A 19,336-nucleotide genomic window follows, 5' to 3' on the forward strand; every position below is an offset into this window, starting at 1 on the left:
ATAAACAGTCTTTGTTATGCTGTGGATATGTGGTTGGAAGCTCATTTCAGGGTCAAATATGACACCAAGGTTGCGAACTGTGTGGTTCAGCCTCAGACGAATGTTAGGGAGAGAGATGGTCCCAATGGCTAGTGAATGGAGTTTGTGGCCGGGACCGAAAACAATGGCTTTGGTCTTCCCAATATTTAACTGGGGAAAATTTCTGCTCATCCAGAACTGTATGTCGGACAAGCAGTCTGACAATTTAGAGACCATGGAGGGGTCGAGAGAAGAGGTAGTGAGGTAGAGCTGGGTGTTGTCAGCGTACATGTGGAAACTGACGCTGTGTTTTCAGATGTCGTCGCCAAGGGGCAATATGTAGATGAGAAATAAGAGGGGGCCAAGGATAGATCCTTGGGGGACACCAGAGGTAACGATGTGGGAGCGGGAGGAGAAGCTGTTGCAGGTGGTTCACTGGCTATGATTAGATAGATAAGAATGGAACCAGGTGAGTGCAGTCCCTCCCAGCTAGATGATGGCGGAGAGGCATTGGAGAAGGATGGAGTGGTCAACCGTGTCAAAGGCTGCAGACAAGTCAAGAAGGATGAGGAGGGATAGTTTACCTTTGTCACAGTCACAACGGATGTCATTTGTGACTTCGATGTGAGCTGTTTTGGTACTGTGGCAGGGGCAGAAACCTGATTGAAGGGATTCAAACATGGAGTTCCAGGAAAGATGGGCACGGATTTGGGAGGTGACAACACGTTCAAGGACTTTGGAGAGGAAAGGAAGGTTGGAGATGGGGCGGTAGTTTGCAAGGACGGAGGGATCAAGGGTTGTTTTTTGAGGAGGGGGTGATGACGGCAGATTTGAGGGAGAGGGGGACAGTACCTGAGGAGAGAGAACCGTTAACAATGTCAGCTAACATGGGAGCCAGAAAAGGAAGTTGGGTGGCCAGCAGTTTGGTGGGAATAGGGTCGAGAGAGCAGGAGGTGGGTCTCATGGACAAGATGAGCGCGGAGAGGTCATGAAGGGGGATTGGAGAGAAACTGGAGAAAGATGTGAGTTCAGGACTAGGGCAGGGGGGGAAACTTAGAGGAAGTTTGGCCCAGTGGGCTAGGACAAGGAAGGGAAGTGGCAGAGGCAGCTGAATGGATGGTCTCAATCTTAGAGACAAAGAAGTCCATGAGCTCCCCGCACTTGTTATCAGAGGTGAGGGTGGAGGAGACAGGGGAGCGGTGTTTAAGAAGATGGCTAGCAGTAAAGAATAGGAGCCGGGGTTTATCTTTGCATTCCAGAATGATTCTGGAATAGTGAGCAACTTTGGCAGACGAGAGCAGGACCCGATAATGCTTTATGTGGTCCAGCCAGATCTGGTGGTGAATGGCTAAACCAGTTGTCTGCCATATCCGTTCAAGTCTGCGTCCCTTAGACTTAAGGTAGCGAAGATGAGAGCCATACCAGGGGAACAACCAGGGTGAGAGAGAGTAATTGTTTTAATAGGGACTAGGGCATCTAAGGTGGTGTTGAGGGTGTGGTTGAGCAGATCGGTAGCTGCAGGAATGTCATGGTGAATGGAGGGCCAAAGGCTGGACAGTTGGGATTTCATAAGTGCAGTTGTAAGAGAGTAAGAGGTAAATGACCAGATAATTTGTTTTTGATAGAGTTAGTCATGGATAAATCTTGGCCAGGACACCAGAAGACCTTTCCAGCTCCTCTTCAAATAGGGATTTTTTACATCCACCTGAGAGGGCAGACGGGGTCTCAGTTTAACATCTCATCTGAATGACATCGCCTCCACAAGTGCAGTGCTTCCTCAGTATGGCGCTGAAGTGTAGTCCTAGATTATATTCTCAAATTTCTGGAGTAGGCCTTGAACCTGCAACCTTCTGACTCAGAGGTGAGAGTGCTACCGCAGAGCCAAGGTTGTTACCTAGCAATGAAATGTCTGCCATTTTCCAAGGGCCGGCATCACTGCCGGTAAAAGCGATGGCCATGCAAATGTAAATTAGGGAGAGGGTAACGTCAGTTGGCGTGCAACGCCGACTTAGCATCACCTCAGCAAACTTGGACCTTAGCGCTGAGTTCAGTGCTGGGTCCTAAGCTCACCATGAAAACCCAGAATTCAGCAGACTGAGAGAGGCGCTGTCAGCACCTCTTAAAGGGACACACACATCTTTCAGGTAAGTTTGCATTTAAGCTTTTGGGCTGGATTTTTTTTTAATTTTATTGCAGTAGTGTCTTGCTGCAATACATGTTAAATGTTTTTTAATGTGCAGGGAATACAGGGAGTGCTGCTGGGCACTTACAAGGCCTCAGATGGTAAAGGAAGGCCTCTGAGAAGACAGAAAATGCTGCAAATACTCAGCAGGTCAGGCAGCATCCACAGAGCGAGAAACAGAGTTTACGTCTCAGGTTGAGATGCTGCCTGACCTGCTGAGTATTTCCAGCATTTTATGGATTTATTTCAGATTTACAGCAACTGCTCGCAGAGGGAAGCGGAAGGCACAGAAGTGGAAGAAGCAGAAGAGGAGGAAGCAGAAGGAAGGATGCATCCCAGACAGCCCCTTTCTGGCCAAGATATCCAGGATGGAATCATCCGCCTGTGGTACCAGTGACCACAACCCCAATTCCCCTTTCAACATTAGTCCTACACCTTACCTTCCCTCTGTTACTGACCATCACAGCGTCCTCTTGGCCACAATGCTGAAATAAAAGCCACCACAAAGCAAACTTTCCAATCCAACTTTATACATCTATCCATCCAATATGACATCAAGAAATCAACTCATCACCCTTATGCATTCCCTTAGTGACTGTCTTGTGGGTGCCTTTGCCTATCCTACTGATGTCACACAGTGCTACCCCAGTGGCTGCAGCATGGCTGGTGGAAGGCTGCTGACTTTCAATAGGGAACACTGCAAATGGCCTTGCTGGTTGACCTTGAGGAGCTGGTGGCTGGGAGTGTGAAATCGAGTAACGGTGTTTCTTCTTCTTCTTCTTCTTCTTCTTCTTCTCCTTCTTCTTCTTCTTCTTCTTCTTCTTCTTCTTCTTCTTCTTCTTCTTCTTCCCTCTCCTTTTTCTTGGTCAACCACTGTCTGGGCAGGCTGCATTTCTTGGGTGTGTGAAATGAGGAAGGCACAAGGGTGGAGTTGTGGTGAGGAGAGGGCGGGAAAGCAAGAGGTGCATGCCAGAAGGAGGATAACGTATGAGGATACCAGCATCTTGTATCCTTTCAGTCCCGCCTCTGGCCAAGGGCTCAGCCATGCCCCTACCAAGAATGGCCAGCACCGTCTCCTGCAAGGGGGTGAGGTGAAGCTAGGAATGGGAGGTCTGCCTCACAATTGGTACAGATTGTTGACAGGTAAGTGATTGGTGGGGGGAATCATGCATTGAGAAGTATGTGAGGCTAGTCATGCATCTGGTAGGAGATGGCTTTTGAAGATGCATTCACTGGCCTTGACCACTGGTCTGAGGTCATGAATCTTCTTTGGGCACTGGAGTCAGGTGGTGGGGTGACATTGCTGGCAGTGACAGCCTCGGTGATGTGGTCCCACATCATTCTTTCTGGAGTTCCTCCTGGCCCCTGTGGGTAGAGGACCTGTCTTGCAGTGTTGTAGGATTTTGCAATAATTTCAAAATTTTCTACAGCTCCGAAGATTTATTTTTGATTAAAGAATACCTGGGTAGAATACACCTTTAAAAATCCAAGGATCAAAAATGGTCGTCAGACCTCGTGGCAGAAGAAAAGGCAGCCTGTGTGTCTGTGAAAAGGATAATCAAAGATGGCTGTCCGACCTCATGGCAGAAGACACAACATAGCCTGTGCGCTGTGAAAAGGAAAATCAAAGATGGCTGACAAAGGATTTTTAAAAAAACCAGCCCCTGATGTAGTAAGGTATTTAAACCATCAATCAAATGCGGTTTGGGAAACTGCTACAATGTTGACTCAAATGATTGGGTGCTTGAGACTGTCAGCATGAACAAAGGAACTTTGTTTACGCGAATGCTTTACAATATTGATTTAAGAGATTAAGCACTTGAGACTGCCAATCAATTGCGGTTGGGCGTGACCACAGGACAATCAGATTGTTTACACTAACATCCAAGGGCTGTTTACTCAGCAATTAAGGAAATAGACATGTTCTCTTCAAACGGAGACAGCTTTATTCAACCCATCACAATGAATGGGGATACATTCAAAAACCCATCACAAGGGAAATGGGTAATTCATCCAAAACCCATCACAATGAATGGGACAGATCAATTCCCTTTTGTATAGCCCAGATACATCCAGATTTGGGCGGTAAGATTTCGGCTCCAAATGGGATATAATGGAGTCTTGTTTCTGTCTACATCGCTACCGAATAAGTCCGGCGGTCAGAACCAGGAAGAGGGAAGCGCTTCGAAACCGCACGGGGCTCTGGAGCAGCTCAGAGGCTTCTGACTGGCCAGAGACAATAACCCCATCCCCGTTAATAATTCCTACAGTGTTGACCCCCTGCACAATGCTGGAGTGCTGCATGCGACACCCTGGGTGCCCCTTCCCTGGCTTGCTGAGCCATTTGTATTAGTGCTGAAGCACTTTTCCCATTTTTTTAGGTGCAGAAGGGAATTCAGCTTCAAGAGCTGAAGAAACCCATTTGGGAATTTTTTTTTTAAATGTTAATTTTTATTCAGAAGGCAGTTGACTGTAAGGGCTGAAAACTGCATATTTGTACATCATTTTTAATTTTATCATTTCAGAAGTCATTGCCCTTTTAAGAAAACAACAATGCATTTCCCTTTCAACATCCCACAATACTTTGCGAAATCACAGCTTTCAGACGCTGCTTCTGGATGCCACATTGGGGCCTGATGCCACCAGGGGAGCGATATACTGTTGGTCTAGCGCTGGCCTAATAATCATTAGTCCCCAGCGCAAATTTTTCAGTCCTGCCGGCGCCACCCTTTTCGGCAGTTGTTAACCTACGGCCGCGGTGGCACCGGCAGCTTTTGTGTCGCACTCGGATTTTTAGGCCTTTGAGATCAACACGCCCCGCCTCTGCTCGGCAGCAGCCAGTCATTCATTAGCCAGTAACTCTGCCCCATCCACAATCTGTGAAAAATGACTAACCCTGTGCTTTGTTCTTCAGATCACTAAAACCCTCTGGAGTGCCTGTCATTCGGCTGGTATGAGCTTCAAGTGATTATAACACTGATTGCTATGGTGATGCTTGTTGGTGAGAGGGCCTGATTCTCTCCGCCTGAGAAGAAAAAGAGGCAGGAAAAGTCAACGCACAAACTATATGCAATGTATAGTTGTATAAACCTGGAGTATTTTCTCCTCCTCTAACTCGCCTGCCACCCACACTGTGTATAACTTCCAACCAAAGATTTCCCCTGATAACATAAGCGGATGAGAAGTTTGGCTTATAGAGTCCCTCCACCTGTGCATGAGTTTGTGCCTTTTGTTGAAGACGGACAATTTTGTCCCATAAGCAGAAGTTAGGCATACATTTAGCAAGCAACTATTTTGTTGTGCATTTTAGGCAACGGCCTCACTTTATGCCTCGTGTGAAGCACTTTACCCACACAACATTGTTGATGATGTTTCAGAACTAACTATAGTCAGCCTTCAATCTTTTCCAGTTCTGTTGTTCTCAGTTCTTTTTTGAACTTGCCGCATTGTTCTCAACCATATTCATGACTTCCTTTTGCACAGGTGTTCAAATTGGGTTAAGCTTTCTACGTTACACCTGCAAACACACCGGGGGGGAAAAATAAGTAACGTCATCGGTAGTTACCAGTAACAATTGCCAATGTTTAAACTCCCACCGCCTGGCCTCCATGGCCTCATCCCTCCCTAACCCTGTAACCTTCTCCAGCCCGACAATCCTCCGAGATCTCTGCACTCCTCCAATTTGGGCCTCTTGCGCATCACCCCAATTTTAAATCGCTCCGCCATTGGCGGCTGTGCCTGCAGCTGTGGAAGCTCTGGAATTCCCCCCTTAAACCTCTCCGCCTCTCTACCTCTCTCTCCTCCTTTAAGACGCTCCTTAAAACTCACGTCTTTGACCAAGCTTTTGGTCATCTGTCCTAATGTGGGTCAGTGTCAAATTTTGTTTGATTCTGCTCCTGTGAAGCAGCTTCAGACGTTTAACTGTGTTAAAGACGCTATATAAATGTAAGTTGTTGCTGTTGTTGTTGTTGCCTAGAATTTGAAGTGGTTTACGTCAATTTCTTTCCAAATAATCTGAAGCGGCCCAATTCAGAGCAGTCCCCAATTCACACCATGGATTGCCATTTACATCCATAGAACTGCTGGACGGCGTCACTGTAGGGCCACCCAAGTCAACAATTATGGGCAACAGCTGTCATTTTGGAAGGTCAAGGATAATTACGCAAGGGAAGAAAATATAGAAGAAACCCGAATGATATGCAAATGATCCACGCTTCCCGATAAAGGGTGGTAATTGATGTATCTTTACTTTAAAACTGCAGCAATCCTTTCCTGAACCTTTCCCAGTCCTATTAAAAGATAAGTACTTCCCCCACATCTTTAAATCAATGCAATTATGATGTCTTTTATTTGTTGTTTGACTCATTTGTTTACTGCTTGGTGCGCTGCCCCTAAATTAACCTGACTACACAGAGAAGCATTTACTGAGCTGTGCATTTTAAATGTCTAAAATTCATTTGAATTGGTGAGGCAATTATTAGGCAGTGCTACTCCTCTGAGTTGCTCTCTTGTAATCCACATGGTTGTTAAGATTCAGAAATATGTATTATTCTACTTCTATGCGAGCAAAAAGAATTAGAAATTTATGGGGAGGTTTAGAAAGTATTTAAATACTATGTTCTTTTTTGCCTAATCTTATGCCTTTGTTGATTATTTTTTTCATTTTTAACATTGAAAAAAAATATTCTGTCTCCTTGTTCTTTAATGTCTTTCTGATGACATGTTGAACCTGAGGCCCCATCTGCCCTCTCAGATGGACAGAAAAGATCCCATGACATAATTCCGATGACGAGCAGGGGAGTTGTCCCCCGGTGTCTTGGCCAATATTTATCCCTCAACCAACATCACTAAAGCAGGTTATCTGGTTATGCATTCGTTTGATTGCCTTGTTTGATACTGTTTGTGGGAGCTTGCTGTGCACAAATTGGCTGCCACATTTCCTACATTGCAACAGTGACTTCAAAAGTACTTAATTAGTTCTAAAGTGCTTTGTGATCTCCTGAGGTCATAAAAGACACTGGCCTAGAAATTCAGTATAGCCACTTTTGGGGTTGAAAAGTCGGGCGGCCGCTAAAGTTTGCGCCCGGCGCAAAGTCAAGGCCACTTCGCTGATATTCAGTAGCTTCGCCCTAAGAGTTTGCTCGAGCGCTAAAACTGGCGTTACACAACTATCTTTAGGCACAAAGCCGGCGGTGCTGAGCTAAACCGCCGAGGCCGGGCACAGCGCAGGTGCGGTCGTTTCTTGATTGACAGCAGACACCCTGGCGCCGGCCAGCTCTTAAAGGGGGAAGGGTCGAGTTCATCTGCTGCCACGCCCTGGACACTGCAGCCCTCCAGCTAGGCCTAAACACTGCTGCTGAACCGAAATAGCGCCGGGAAAGATGCAGAAGGCCCATGAACGAGCGCAGCGCTTCACTGGCCATGATTTGAGGGTGCTGGTTAGGGCTTTGGAGAGGAGACGCAAACTCTTGTTCCCGGACAGTGGCAAGAAGCCTGCCACCAGCGTCTACAGGAAAGCCTGGAGGGAGGTCGCCCACAGGGTCACATCCAACAGCGAGGTCCCCAGGAACGCTGTCCAATGCCGGAAAAAGTTCAATGACCTCACAAGGATTGTCAGGGTGAGTCCCCTTTCCAGTGTCCTCCTCATCCTTGCATGTGCACCTCACATTATGGGCAAAGGGACCTAAAAGCCCTAATGGCCAGCCCTCATCCAGCAGCTATGGGACTGGCATGAACATCAATTGCACATTCTGCACTTTACACACTGGCCAAGCTATTCGACCATGGGAGGCAGTGCACACAAGATCAGGGCACCACACTGGCCAAGCTATTCAACCATGGGAGGCAGTGCACACAAGATCAGGGCACCACACTGGCCAAGCTATTCGACCATGGGAGGCAGTGCACACAAGATCAGGGCACCACACTGTACTTAGAGGCCGTCCTTTTTCTTGCAGGCCAAGCTGGCACACAATCAGAAGAGCCAGACTGTGACCGGGGGAGGCCGTCCCCAGGTCCAGCAGCTCAGTGACCTGGAAGAGCGCGTGGGTAGCCTCATGGGTGCCCGGGTGATTGGCCCCGTTGCATCTGGAGATGCTGACCCTGTTCTGGGCACCAATGGTAAGGACATCACCTTTTGGACCTCTCTCGTCCCACTTGCGCTTCAGATCTACATCCTTTGCCACTGTCCGACCAATGCGCTGAATGCCACCACTCATGCCTCCCTCGCTGACGCCCTCTCCTCACTCTAAAGCTACTCTTGTGCCTTCCTGCTTTCAGATGGTGAGGAGGAGGTCCCTGAAGCTGCCAGTGACAGCCCCTTGGAAGAGGAGGAGGAGGAGGAGGAAGAGGAAGAGGAAGGCGGCCCATCAGGGGAACCCTCAGCCGCGCCAGGGGATGCCAATGGAGGGGACACGTCTTCCCTGGAGGAGAGCCAGGGGGAAGTGTCGGAGGGGAGTGTAGCTCCTGTGCCCAGTGGCGTGCAGCAACGCGGGAAGGGTCGGGCAGCTCGGCGGCCTTCTCCCCAGAGGGAGAGTCCGGCCTCCAGTCTGGAGACGGTCCTCGCCAAGGAGGTGCGCCTCCTCGATCAAATGTCCGTGGACTCGGATCGCCGGCACACCGAGTTCATGGGGGTTGTGGCACGGTTGCCTGAGGCCATCGAGTCCCTGGCTCATAATGTGGCCGATTTCGGCGCCTCACAGGCCAGGAGTTTCGAGCAATTCGAAGCAGCACACGCCGCGAGTCGGGCCGAATTCGGGGCAGCACAGGCCGCGAGTCGGGCCAAATTCGGGGCAGCACAGGCAGCGAGTTGGGTGGAATTCGGGGCAGCTCACGCAGCGAGTGGCCAGGTGATCAGTGGTGCCATGCAGTCACTGGCTGGTCTGATGCGGGCACAGACCAGGGCAGTACGGGCACTCACTGCTGCCACACTCGCTGTGTCAGCCAGGCATCGCCAGGGCACCCGCCGCGCTGCAGCAGCACAGCGGTCTGTCCTTCAGCAGATTGCTGCGCATGCTGCAGTGCTGGCCCGGGCGAGTGCCAGTGTCTCAGGTGAGCAGCGAGCACCTGCCATCAGCCAGCTTGCCCCCATTCCTGCAGCCGCCACTGCCACTCCCCCAGTGGAGCTGTGACGAGCTGCTGGAGAGACTGCTGCTGCCCAGCCACAGCTGCAGCAGTCACCAGCCGGCCCCTCGAGGGCCAGAGCTCGTCTAGGCCAACCCCCAAGGGCATCTGCCGTCATGCCATGTGCCCCTCAGGAGCCTTCCCCCAGCCTTGCAGCAGCCACTGGGCACACTTTGAGGAGGAGCAGCAGGGCGGCCAGGGGCCGCAAAAGGCTGGACAAGGAATCGCCCTCGCGGGCCACAAAGTAGAGGGTGTGGGCAAATGTGTTTTTATATGGGGATGGTTGTTTTTATATGGGGATGGTTGTTTTTATATGGGGATGGTTGTTTTGTTTATGGGGATGGTTGTTTTTGTAAGGCCGAGGATGAAGGCCATTTTTGTGGAAATGTTTTGTTATTCCTCCCCAGGTTGTGGGAGTGAGTCATGTGTGTGACTGTTTTTTGGGGGTGTTGTCTGTTTTTGGGTTTCATGTGGGAAGGGCCCTGAGTTTGTTCAATAAAGCATTTTATTTATTCAGCTTGTCCATGTTTGATGTTTGAAGTGGTTGTTGCCTTAACCGGCTGAGGGCTTGCGGAGCGGCTGCATTCAGGTCCCTTCATTGCCACAAGCCATTCCCTGACAGGGGGCCTAGAAGTGACGTTCAATAAGCCGCCGACGGGCGGCCCTTGGACCTTGTGCCTCCCTCCTGGGCTGGTACTCCTCCTCCTCCTCCTCCTCCTCCTCATGCTCCTCCTGCTCCTCCTCCTGAGGTGGTGCTCCAGCGTGAGGTGGCAGTGCCTGAGTCCTGCGGATAGCCAGGTTGTGCAGCATGCAGCAAACGACCATGACCTGGGAGACTCTCTCCGGCGAATACTGCAGAGATCCGCTGGAACGATCCAGGCAGCGGAACCATTGCTTGAGGATGCCAATCGTTTGTTCTATGATGTTCCTAGTGGCTTGATGGCTTTCGTTGTATGCCTCCTCAGCAGGGGTCCTGGGCGCGCGGAGCGGGGTCATGAGCCAGGTACACAAAGGATAGCCTTTGTCCCCGATAAGCCATCCTCTTGGGGGAGGCTGTGCCTGGAACATGTCAGCCACAGTAGTCTGTCGCAGGATAAATGCATCGTGGCTGCTGCCTGGAAAGCGGGCATTGACAGCTAGGATGCGCTGCCTGTGGTCACACACCAGCTGTACATTGAGGGAATGGTAGCCCTTCCGGTTGCGGTAATCCTCGGCATTGTCGATAGGTGCCCGCAAAGCCACATGCGTGCAGTCAATGGCGCCCTGCACCATGGGGAAGCCCGCTATTCTTGCAAATCCCACTGCACGCTGCTGCTGCTTCTCCAGGGTCATGGGGAAGGAGATGAATTGGTGTCTCCTTCTGAAAAGGGCATTGGTCACCTGGCGGATGCAGCAATGCACGGCAAACTGGGATATGTTAGCAATGTCCCCAGCAGCGGCTTGGAAGGAGCCGCTTGCATAGAAGTTCAGAGCCACCGTGACCTTCACTTCCACCGACAAAGACGTCCTGCACCTCAGCTGTGGACGCAGATCTCTGTGAAGCAGCTGGCAGATCTCTGCAACCACCTCCCTTCTGAAGCGCAGCCTCCTAACACACTGCGCGGCAGGCATGGTGAGATAGGACACCTGCTGGCGGTATTCCCTGAGTGGGTAAGGCCTACATTGCCGACGCCTGTTGCCCCCTCTGCGTCTAGCCAGGGCTGCCCCTCTCACACAGCGTCTGCGAGCCCTTCGCACATAATGCTGAAACTGAGGGTTGGCACCCCATGCAGCCCCCATAATATACTGGCAAACAATGACCTCACAATGAAGGCGAATTGCCAAGCTCTGGCCTGAAGCCAAAAATACCTCTCCTATGTTGGGCCAAAGCAGTAAGCTCTCTTCCTTGGTCTCTGTCCATAAATCCGTTGCACAAGAGTGATTGCTGCAAAATGGCTGGCCTTTACAGTTCAGGGTAAGTGCCCTTTAATTTGAGCTCCCCGTGGCCCGCATGGCCTCTGCTACGTTCCATTTCACAGTTCTTAGGACCGCCACGCCCACATTGGGCGGGCGCGACTGAAGTTCCGGATTGGGGCGCACAAAGGGCGTTGCACGAGGAAATGACGTCATAATCTGCACGCGCAGCTGAGCGCGCGCAAACACTTTGCGCTGGCGCTAAATGTCTACTGAAGTTGGGCGTAGGCGCAGATCGCGCTGCGCCCGGCCGCTAAGTGCCTAGCGCTCGAGATCTACTCCTCCTAAGGCGCTAACGGCTGGCGCACGCAACTGAATTTCTAGGCCACTATCTAAATGCAAGTTATTTTCTTTTATTTTTCTTCATTATTTTGTCCAGACTTGGTGTGAAATCGTGTTGTGTGATTTTAGTATCCAAGCACCTCAGCAATTGTCTGCTTTTTCAGTGAAGATGTAAATCCATTTCAAACTTGAAGATGAAAATAAAAGGGTTAACAATTCCATTAAAAGGAATTTTATATGAACAGACCACGTTTGTTACCCTTTTGCTTGTCTTCTCTGCTGAGGTCTGAAGATTAGGTTAGCTCATCTGGAGATCAGAGGAAGCGCTTTAAGCTATGCACTCTCCACTGTGAGCTAGAGGCTAATGTTAACAGATAGATCTACATTCCCGTGAGATACTGGTGTTTATATATGTGTAATACTGTTGATACTTCTGCGGTGCCTTTGTATTAATTAAACATCCAAACGAAGATTAAGGAAGTCTCTGAATGAATTCTCACAGTAATAGCCTCCCTATTGCAAGTATGACATTTATTTTTTCCTGAGAAGGCCATGAACACCTATAGCTGCTAAAAAGTGTCAATATTTTATGATAGAAAATATTCAGAAATATGGTATAAATACTTGAAGGAGAAAAAAATGCAGGGGTATGGGGAAAGAGTGGGAAGTGGGATGAACTTGTTGCTCTTCGAAAGACCTGGCTCAGACTTGATGGGCCAAGTGCCCTCATTCTGTGCTGTACTATTCTATGGTTCTATGAAAATCTAAATGAACAGTTTCAGAATTTTTTTTAAATGCTAAAGGTCTATGTTAAATATTTTGCAATAACAAATCATTTCAAACCTTGTAGCCATTACTTATGATGATAAATGGTTATGGAGAAGGAGCCAGGAAATGAAGGGCAGACTGATGTACTGACAGTCTGCATTGAGGCTGTGTTTGCTAAGTTAATAAATAATAATAGCCCAGAAATTCGGGTCAGGGGCTTCCCGCGGGTGCAAGCCTCCGACCTGCACTTACCTTGCGCGCCGGCCGTTGAGCTGTGGGCCCGCGTGGGATTCCGATCCTGGGCCTGCTCCAACTGCTGGCGCACAGTGCTTGCGTATCCCAGGGGTGCAGTTAGTTCGATGCATCCCTGGGATCACGTGGGCCATGGAGAGCCAATGGTAGCAGGGAATGCCCATTCATAAGTTTGACAGGAAGAGCTGTCAAAACTTAGAAATACTACGGGCCCCAAAACATCACTAAATCTTCAAATAAATTTTAAAAAACATCACATTTTTAAAATAAACTATAAATTACATGAAATAACTATTTTAAACAATAATTTAAATTTTTGAAAATTTTTTAAAAATTTTCTAACGGGGCTAAAAATAAACTTACCTTTCTTTAAAGTATTTAAAAATAATAAACCTGTGGAAAAAATGTTTTAATTTTTAATAATTCACCACTTACCTTGCAAAAAGCAGGCCTTATGCCTGCTTTTTAAATGTGTAACTTCGGGAGACTTACCCTCCCTGGAAAACCTAGAAAAAAAACGTAAGTTCGATGCGCACGCGCAGCCTCTCCTGCGCACGCGTTCGAACTCTGAACCCCTTCTTTCAGGGGAACGGAAGTGCTGGTTTCCCGTGCATGCACAGTGCACGCAGGAAACCGGCACTTCCATTGGGCCTACGGGTGAGTACCCCGTGCGTACTCACCCGTGGAGACCCGAATTTCTAGGCCAATATTTGCTAAGCTAGAGATGTCTTACGAAATTCTCTTCTTAATTTCTTATGGCTTTCGCACTTGATAATGGCACCTCTTGCCTGTCCAAATGATCTGGCCCTTTCTGGGCTGGAGAGGAACTTGCAGTGGGAGGGGGAGGAGCCAGTGGTCGAAGTCCATGTAGGTACCAACGACATAGGTAGAACTAGGAAAGAGGTTCTGCTGAGAGAGTATGAGCAGCTAGGGGCCAAATTAAAAGGCAGAACCTCAAAGGGTAATAATGTCTGCATTATTACCTCAGCCACGAGCAAATTGGCATCGTGTAAATAAAATTAGAGAGATGAATGCGTGGCTCAAAGACTGGTGTGGGAGAAATGGGTTTCAATTCCTGGGGCACTAGCACCAGTACTGGGGAAAGTGGGATCTGTAACATTGGGACGGTCTTCACCTGAACCGTACTGGGACCAGTGTTCTGGTGAGTCGTATAACTAGGGTGGTAGAGAGGGCTTTAAACTAATTATTGTGGGCATGGGATCAAATTTGGGAAGATGTGGTAATTGAAAGATTAGAAACAAGGCAATAAAGAAAGGTATTAATATGGGAAATGATAAACAGACCGTGACAGGAAGGGATAGAGAGTACAAATTTAAGAGTAAATCAACAGATAAGGCTAGAGGTTACAAAAATAATAAAAGGACAAAACCAAAGGCTCTGCATCTGAATGCACGTAGCATTCGAAACAAAACATGAACTGATAGCGCAAATAAAAATAAATAAATATGATCTGATAGCCATTACAGAAACATGGCTGCAGGATGACATAGATTGGGACCTGAATATTGACGGGTACATGACATTTAGGAAGGACAGGAAGGTGGGAAATGGTGGAAGGGTGGCTCTGTTAATTAATGATGGTATTAGCACAATAGAGAGGGATGACCTAAGTTCAGGAATCCAGGATGTAGAAGCAGTTTGGGTAGAGATGAGAAATAACAAAGGCAAGAAGTCACTTGTGGGAGTGGTGTACAGGTCCCCTAACAGTAACCACATGGTAGGATGGAGTATAAAGGAAGAAATAATGGGAGCTTGTCAGAAGGGTACGTCAATAATCATGGGGGATTTTAATCTACATATAGACTGGAAAAATCAGATGGGCAAAGGTAGCATAGATGAGGAGTTCATGGAATGTTTTCGGGTTAGTTTCTTACAATAGCACGTTCTGGAGCCAACCAGAGAGCAGGCTATACTAGACCTGGTATTGTGCAATGAGATAGGATTAATTAATGACCTCATAGGTAGCAGCGATCATAATATGATTGAATTTTACATTCAGTTTGAGAGAGAGAAGAGTGGGTCCAAGACTAGTATTTTAAACTTAAATAAGGGCAATTATGAGGGCATGAAAGCAGAGCTAGCTAAAGTGAACTGGCAAATTAGGTTAAGGGATAGGTCAATAGAGTGACAGTGGCAGACATTTGAGGGGATATTTCAAAATAACAGAATATATACATTCCAACAAGAAAAATTCCAAGGGGAGGACCCATCCTCCGTGGTTAACTAAAAAAGTTAAAGATAGTATTAAACTTAAAGAAAAAGCATATAATTGTGCAAAGATGGGTGGCAGGTCAGAAGATTGGACAAAATATAAAAAACAGCAAAGAATGACTAAAAGATTAATAAGGAGAGAAAAATTAGAATACGAGAGAAAGCTAGCTAGAAATATAAAAAACAGATAGTAAGAGTTTCTATAGATAATTTAAAAAGAAAAGAATTAACAATGTGAGCGTTGGTCCTATAAAAAGTGAGTCTGGGGAATTAATGGAAAATAAGGAGATGGCAGTTGAATTGAACAGGTATTTTGCATCGGTCTTCACTATAGAGGATACAAGTAACATCCCAGAAATAGCTGTAAATCAGGAAATGGAAGGGAAGGAGGAACTCAAGAAAATTACAATCACCAGGGAAGTGGTACTGAGCAAATTGTTAGAGCTGCGGGCTGACAAGTCCCCGGGTCCTGATGGACTTCATCCTAGGGTCTTAAAAGAAGTGGCTAGTGAGATAGTTGATGTGTTGGTTTTAATTTTCCAAAATTCCCTAGATTCGGGGAAGGTTCCATTAGATTGGAAAATAGTGACTGTAACTCCTTTATTCAAAAAGGGAGGGAGACAGAAAGCAGGAAACTACCGATCAGTTAGCTTAACATCTGTCATAGGGAAGATGTTAGAAGCTATTATTAAAGGTTTTATAGCAGGGCACTTAGAAAAGTTCAAAGTAATCAGGCAGAGTCAACATGGTTTTGTGCATGGGAAATCATGTTTAACCAATTTATTGGAGTTCTTTGAGGAAGTAACATGTGCTGTGGATAAAGGGGAACTGGTGGATGTACTGTACTTAGATTTCCAGAAGGCATTTGATAAGGTGCCATATCAAAGGTTATTGTGGAAAGTAAAAGCTCATGGTGTAGGTGATAACATATTGGCATGGATAGAAGATTGGCTAGCTAACAGGAAACAGAGAGTAGGCATAAATGGGTCATTTTCTGATTGAGAAGATGTAATGAGTGGTGTGCCACAGGGATCAGTGTTGGGGCCTCAACTTTTTACAATTTATATAAATGACTTGGATGAAGGGACCGAAGGTATGGTTGCTAAATTTGCTGATGACACAAAGATAGGTAGGATAGTAAATTGTGAAGAGGACATGAGGCTACAAAGGGATATGGATAGGTTAAGTGAGTGGGCAAAGATCTGGCAAATGGAGTATAATGTGGGAAAATGTGAAGTTGTCCATTTTGGCATGAAGAATAAAAAAGAAGCATATTATCTAAATGGTGAGAGATTGCAGAGCTCTGAGATGCAGAGGGATCTGGGTGTCCTAGTGCATGAATCGCAAAAGGTTACTATGCAGGTACAGCAAGTAATTAGGAAAGCAAATAGAATGTTATCATTTATTGCGAGGGGAATTGAATACAAAAGTAGGGAGGTTATGCTTCAGTTATACAGGGCATTAGTGAGACCACATCTGGAGTACTGTGTACAGTATTGGTCTCCTTATTTAAGGAAGGATGTAAATGTGTTGGAAGCAGTTCAGAGAAAGTTTACGAGATGAATATCTGGAATGGGCGGGTTGTCTTATGAGGAATGGTTGGACAGGTTAGGCTTGTATCCGCTGGAGTTTAGAAGAGTAAGAGGTGACTTGATTGAAACATATAAGATCCTGAGGAGTCTGGACAGGGTGGATGGGGAGAGGATGTTTCCTCTTGTGGGAGAATCTAGAACTAGGGGTCACTGTTTAAAAATAAGGGGTCGCCCATTTAAGAAAGGGTTGAGGAGAATTTTTTTCTCATAGAGGGTCTTGAGTCTTTGGAACTCTCTTCCTCAGAGGGCGGTGGAAGCAGAGTCTTTGAATATTTTTAGGGCAGAGGTAGATAGATTCTTGGTAAGCAAGGGGATGAAAAGTTATCGGGGGTAGGCGGGAATCTGGAGTAATCGGATCAGCCATGATCTTATTGAATGGTGGAGCAGGCTTGAAGGGCCGAGTGGCCTACTCCTGCTCCTAATTTGTATGTTCGCATGTTTCTGTAGTAAATAGCAAACAGATCAGGGTTGATTTGCTTGCAAATGTTTGAATTCAGTTAGACAGCAGCCAGTTGCAAGCCAATTTATAGAGCTTTTATAACACAAGGGGGGAAAAATTTGGTTGCTTTGAGCCTCCCGTTAGCACCCTAAGAGGACGCTAACGGGGCGCAAAGCAACTAGCGCCCGAGCGCGGCGCCGCCAATGCCTCCCACGAAATTCAGTGGGACGTTAGCGGCAGCGCTAACTGTTAGCGCCCCATGGCGCTGCGCCGCCGGCGATGACGTCATCACCGTGCGCAGTGCCCCGCTCGTGCCCTGGCCGCGATCTTTGGTAGTGCCCCCTGACTTACCGCCGGACGCTATGTCCGACGGGGTCAGGGGGCCTACCTGCGGCTGGGGCGGCCATTTTTGTTGCTGGCTGCCTGCCAGCAGCTGCCCCCGTTGCCGTCCCCGGCCTCCTGACCTGCCCCCCCCCCCAATCCCACAGAGTGCCAGCTGCACTCCATGAGCCCGGCACTTCTCTTGAGTGCTGGGCATTTTTGCCGGCACTCCGATCCCCGGTCGTACAGCGCAAGGCCCCTCCCCTTTAAGAAGGGGAGGAAGGCCTGCAATACCGCGACACGTAGCACCACGATATTCCCTCCCAGCTCCCCAAGAGGTAGGTGGGGCGCTTCCAGTAGCGCCCCGCTTCCCTCTTGGGGCGCTACCACTCAATTTCGGCCGTGGGGGCGCTAATTTTTCCGCCCAGTGAAGTTAGCGCCCAAAAGGGGGCACGGCTCAAGTTTTCCCCCCAAGACTTTTTAGGAGCAAGAAAAATGCCATTAAGCCACTTTCTGATCGAACTCAACCCTGTAATGATACAGTATGAACATTATCTTCCCTAACTTCAATAAATGTCAGTATTTCACATCAGTTTGGGAATGTAATTTCTAGGTATTCAGTATCAGTTAGGCAACCAGTTAAATCCAGACTACACTAGTCAGGAGTCTGTAAGATAGAGTTCTATAAGTAGAGGCAATGCTGTTGCATACAAGAATAAAAACAGAAAATGTTGGAAACACTCAGTAGGTCAGGCAGCATCTGTGGAGAGAGAAAGAAAGTTATGTCCACATTGGAACAGTTTCTATTTCTTTCTACCGCATCCTCAGTATTTTGCATTTGTTGTATATAAGGCTGCTATAAACCTTTCTTTAAATTTCCGTCTTGGATTACCATGTCCTACAGGAAGTCTAATCTGTCTAACACAAAGGCAAAATACTGCGGATGCTGGAAATCTGAAATATAAACGTAAAATGCTGGAAACACTCGGCAGCTCAGAAGCATCTGTGGAGAGGGAAGCCGAGTTAACGGGATGTATTTTAACGTGCAGGAGCGCGTAGGTTTGGGAGTGGGTGGGTGGTTAAAACCAGTGAAATTGACAGCGAGTCAGGAAACCGGCTCCAACCCGCCGACTTTTGCATTTCGCTGCACTGTCTTTGGCTGCGTGCGAGTAACCTCCTCGGGTTGCCAATTAACTTATGTTAATCGCTCGATTAGAGCGATATTTTAACGTGGATTTTCAACATTTAATTTTGGGTCCACAGGTTTCCCAGGCTTCCTGGAACTCGCCAGTGAAAACAAGGTGAGAGCACAGTGGCAATTGAGGTGGCTGAAGCCATGGCAGAGAAAAATGCCAATAAGTACTCAGTACTCACAGCTCCGTGTGAGACTCCGGACTTGAGGGATATAAAAAAAAAGTAACAACTTTGCATTTATATAACGCCTTTCACAATCGCAGGACATATCAAAGCGCTTTACAGCCGCTGAAGTACTTTGTGCTTTGAAGTGTAATCACTGTTACATAGATACATAGATACATAGAAGATAGGAGCAGGAGTAGGCCATTCGGCCCTTCGTGCCTGCTCCGCCATTCGATGAGATCATGGCTGATCCTTTAATTCAGTATCCCGTCCCCGCCTTCTCTCCGTAACCCTTAACCCCTTTTGCCCGTAGAAATATATCTAATTCCCTCTTAAATATATTTAATGAGCTGGCGTACACTGCCCTCTGTGGCAATGAGTTCCACAGGTTCACCACTCTCTGAGTGAAGAAATTCCCCCTCATCTCTGTCCTAAATGGTTTAGCCCTTATCCTTAAATTATGTCCTCTAGTTCTGTTCTCACCTGCCAAGGGAAACATTCCTTCTGCATCCAGTCTGTCTAGACCTGTCAGAATTTTATACACTTCTATGAGGTCCCCTCTCAATCTTCTAAACTCCAGTGTGTACATCCCTAAACTACATAGTCTCTCCTCATAGGTCATTCCCGCCATTCCTGGTATCAGCCTGGTGAATCGCCGCTGCACCCCCTCCATGGCAAGAACATCCTTCCTCAGATGAGGCGACCAAAACTGTACACAGTACTCGAGGTGTGGTCTCACCAGTGCCCTGTACAGCTGCAGCAAGGTATCCCTGTTCCTGTATTCTAACCCTTTTGCTATGAAGGCCAGCATACCGT

Source organism: Somniosus microcephalus, chromosome 5 (genome assembly GCF_052327205.1).
Source record: "Somniosus microcephalus isolate GS21.2 chromosome 5, FLI_Smic_1.0, whole genome shotgun sequence".
Classification (NCBI taxonomy): Eukaryota; Metazoa; Chordata; class Chondrichthyes; order Squaliformes; family Somniosidae; genus Somniosus; species Somniosus microcephalus.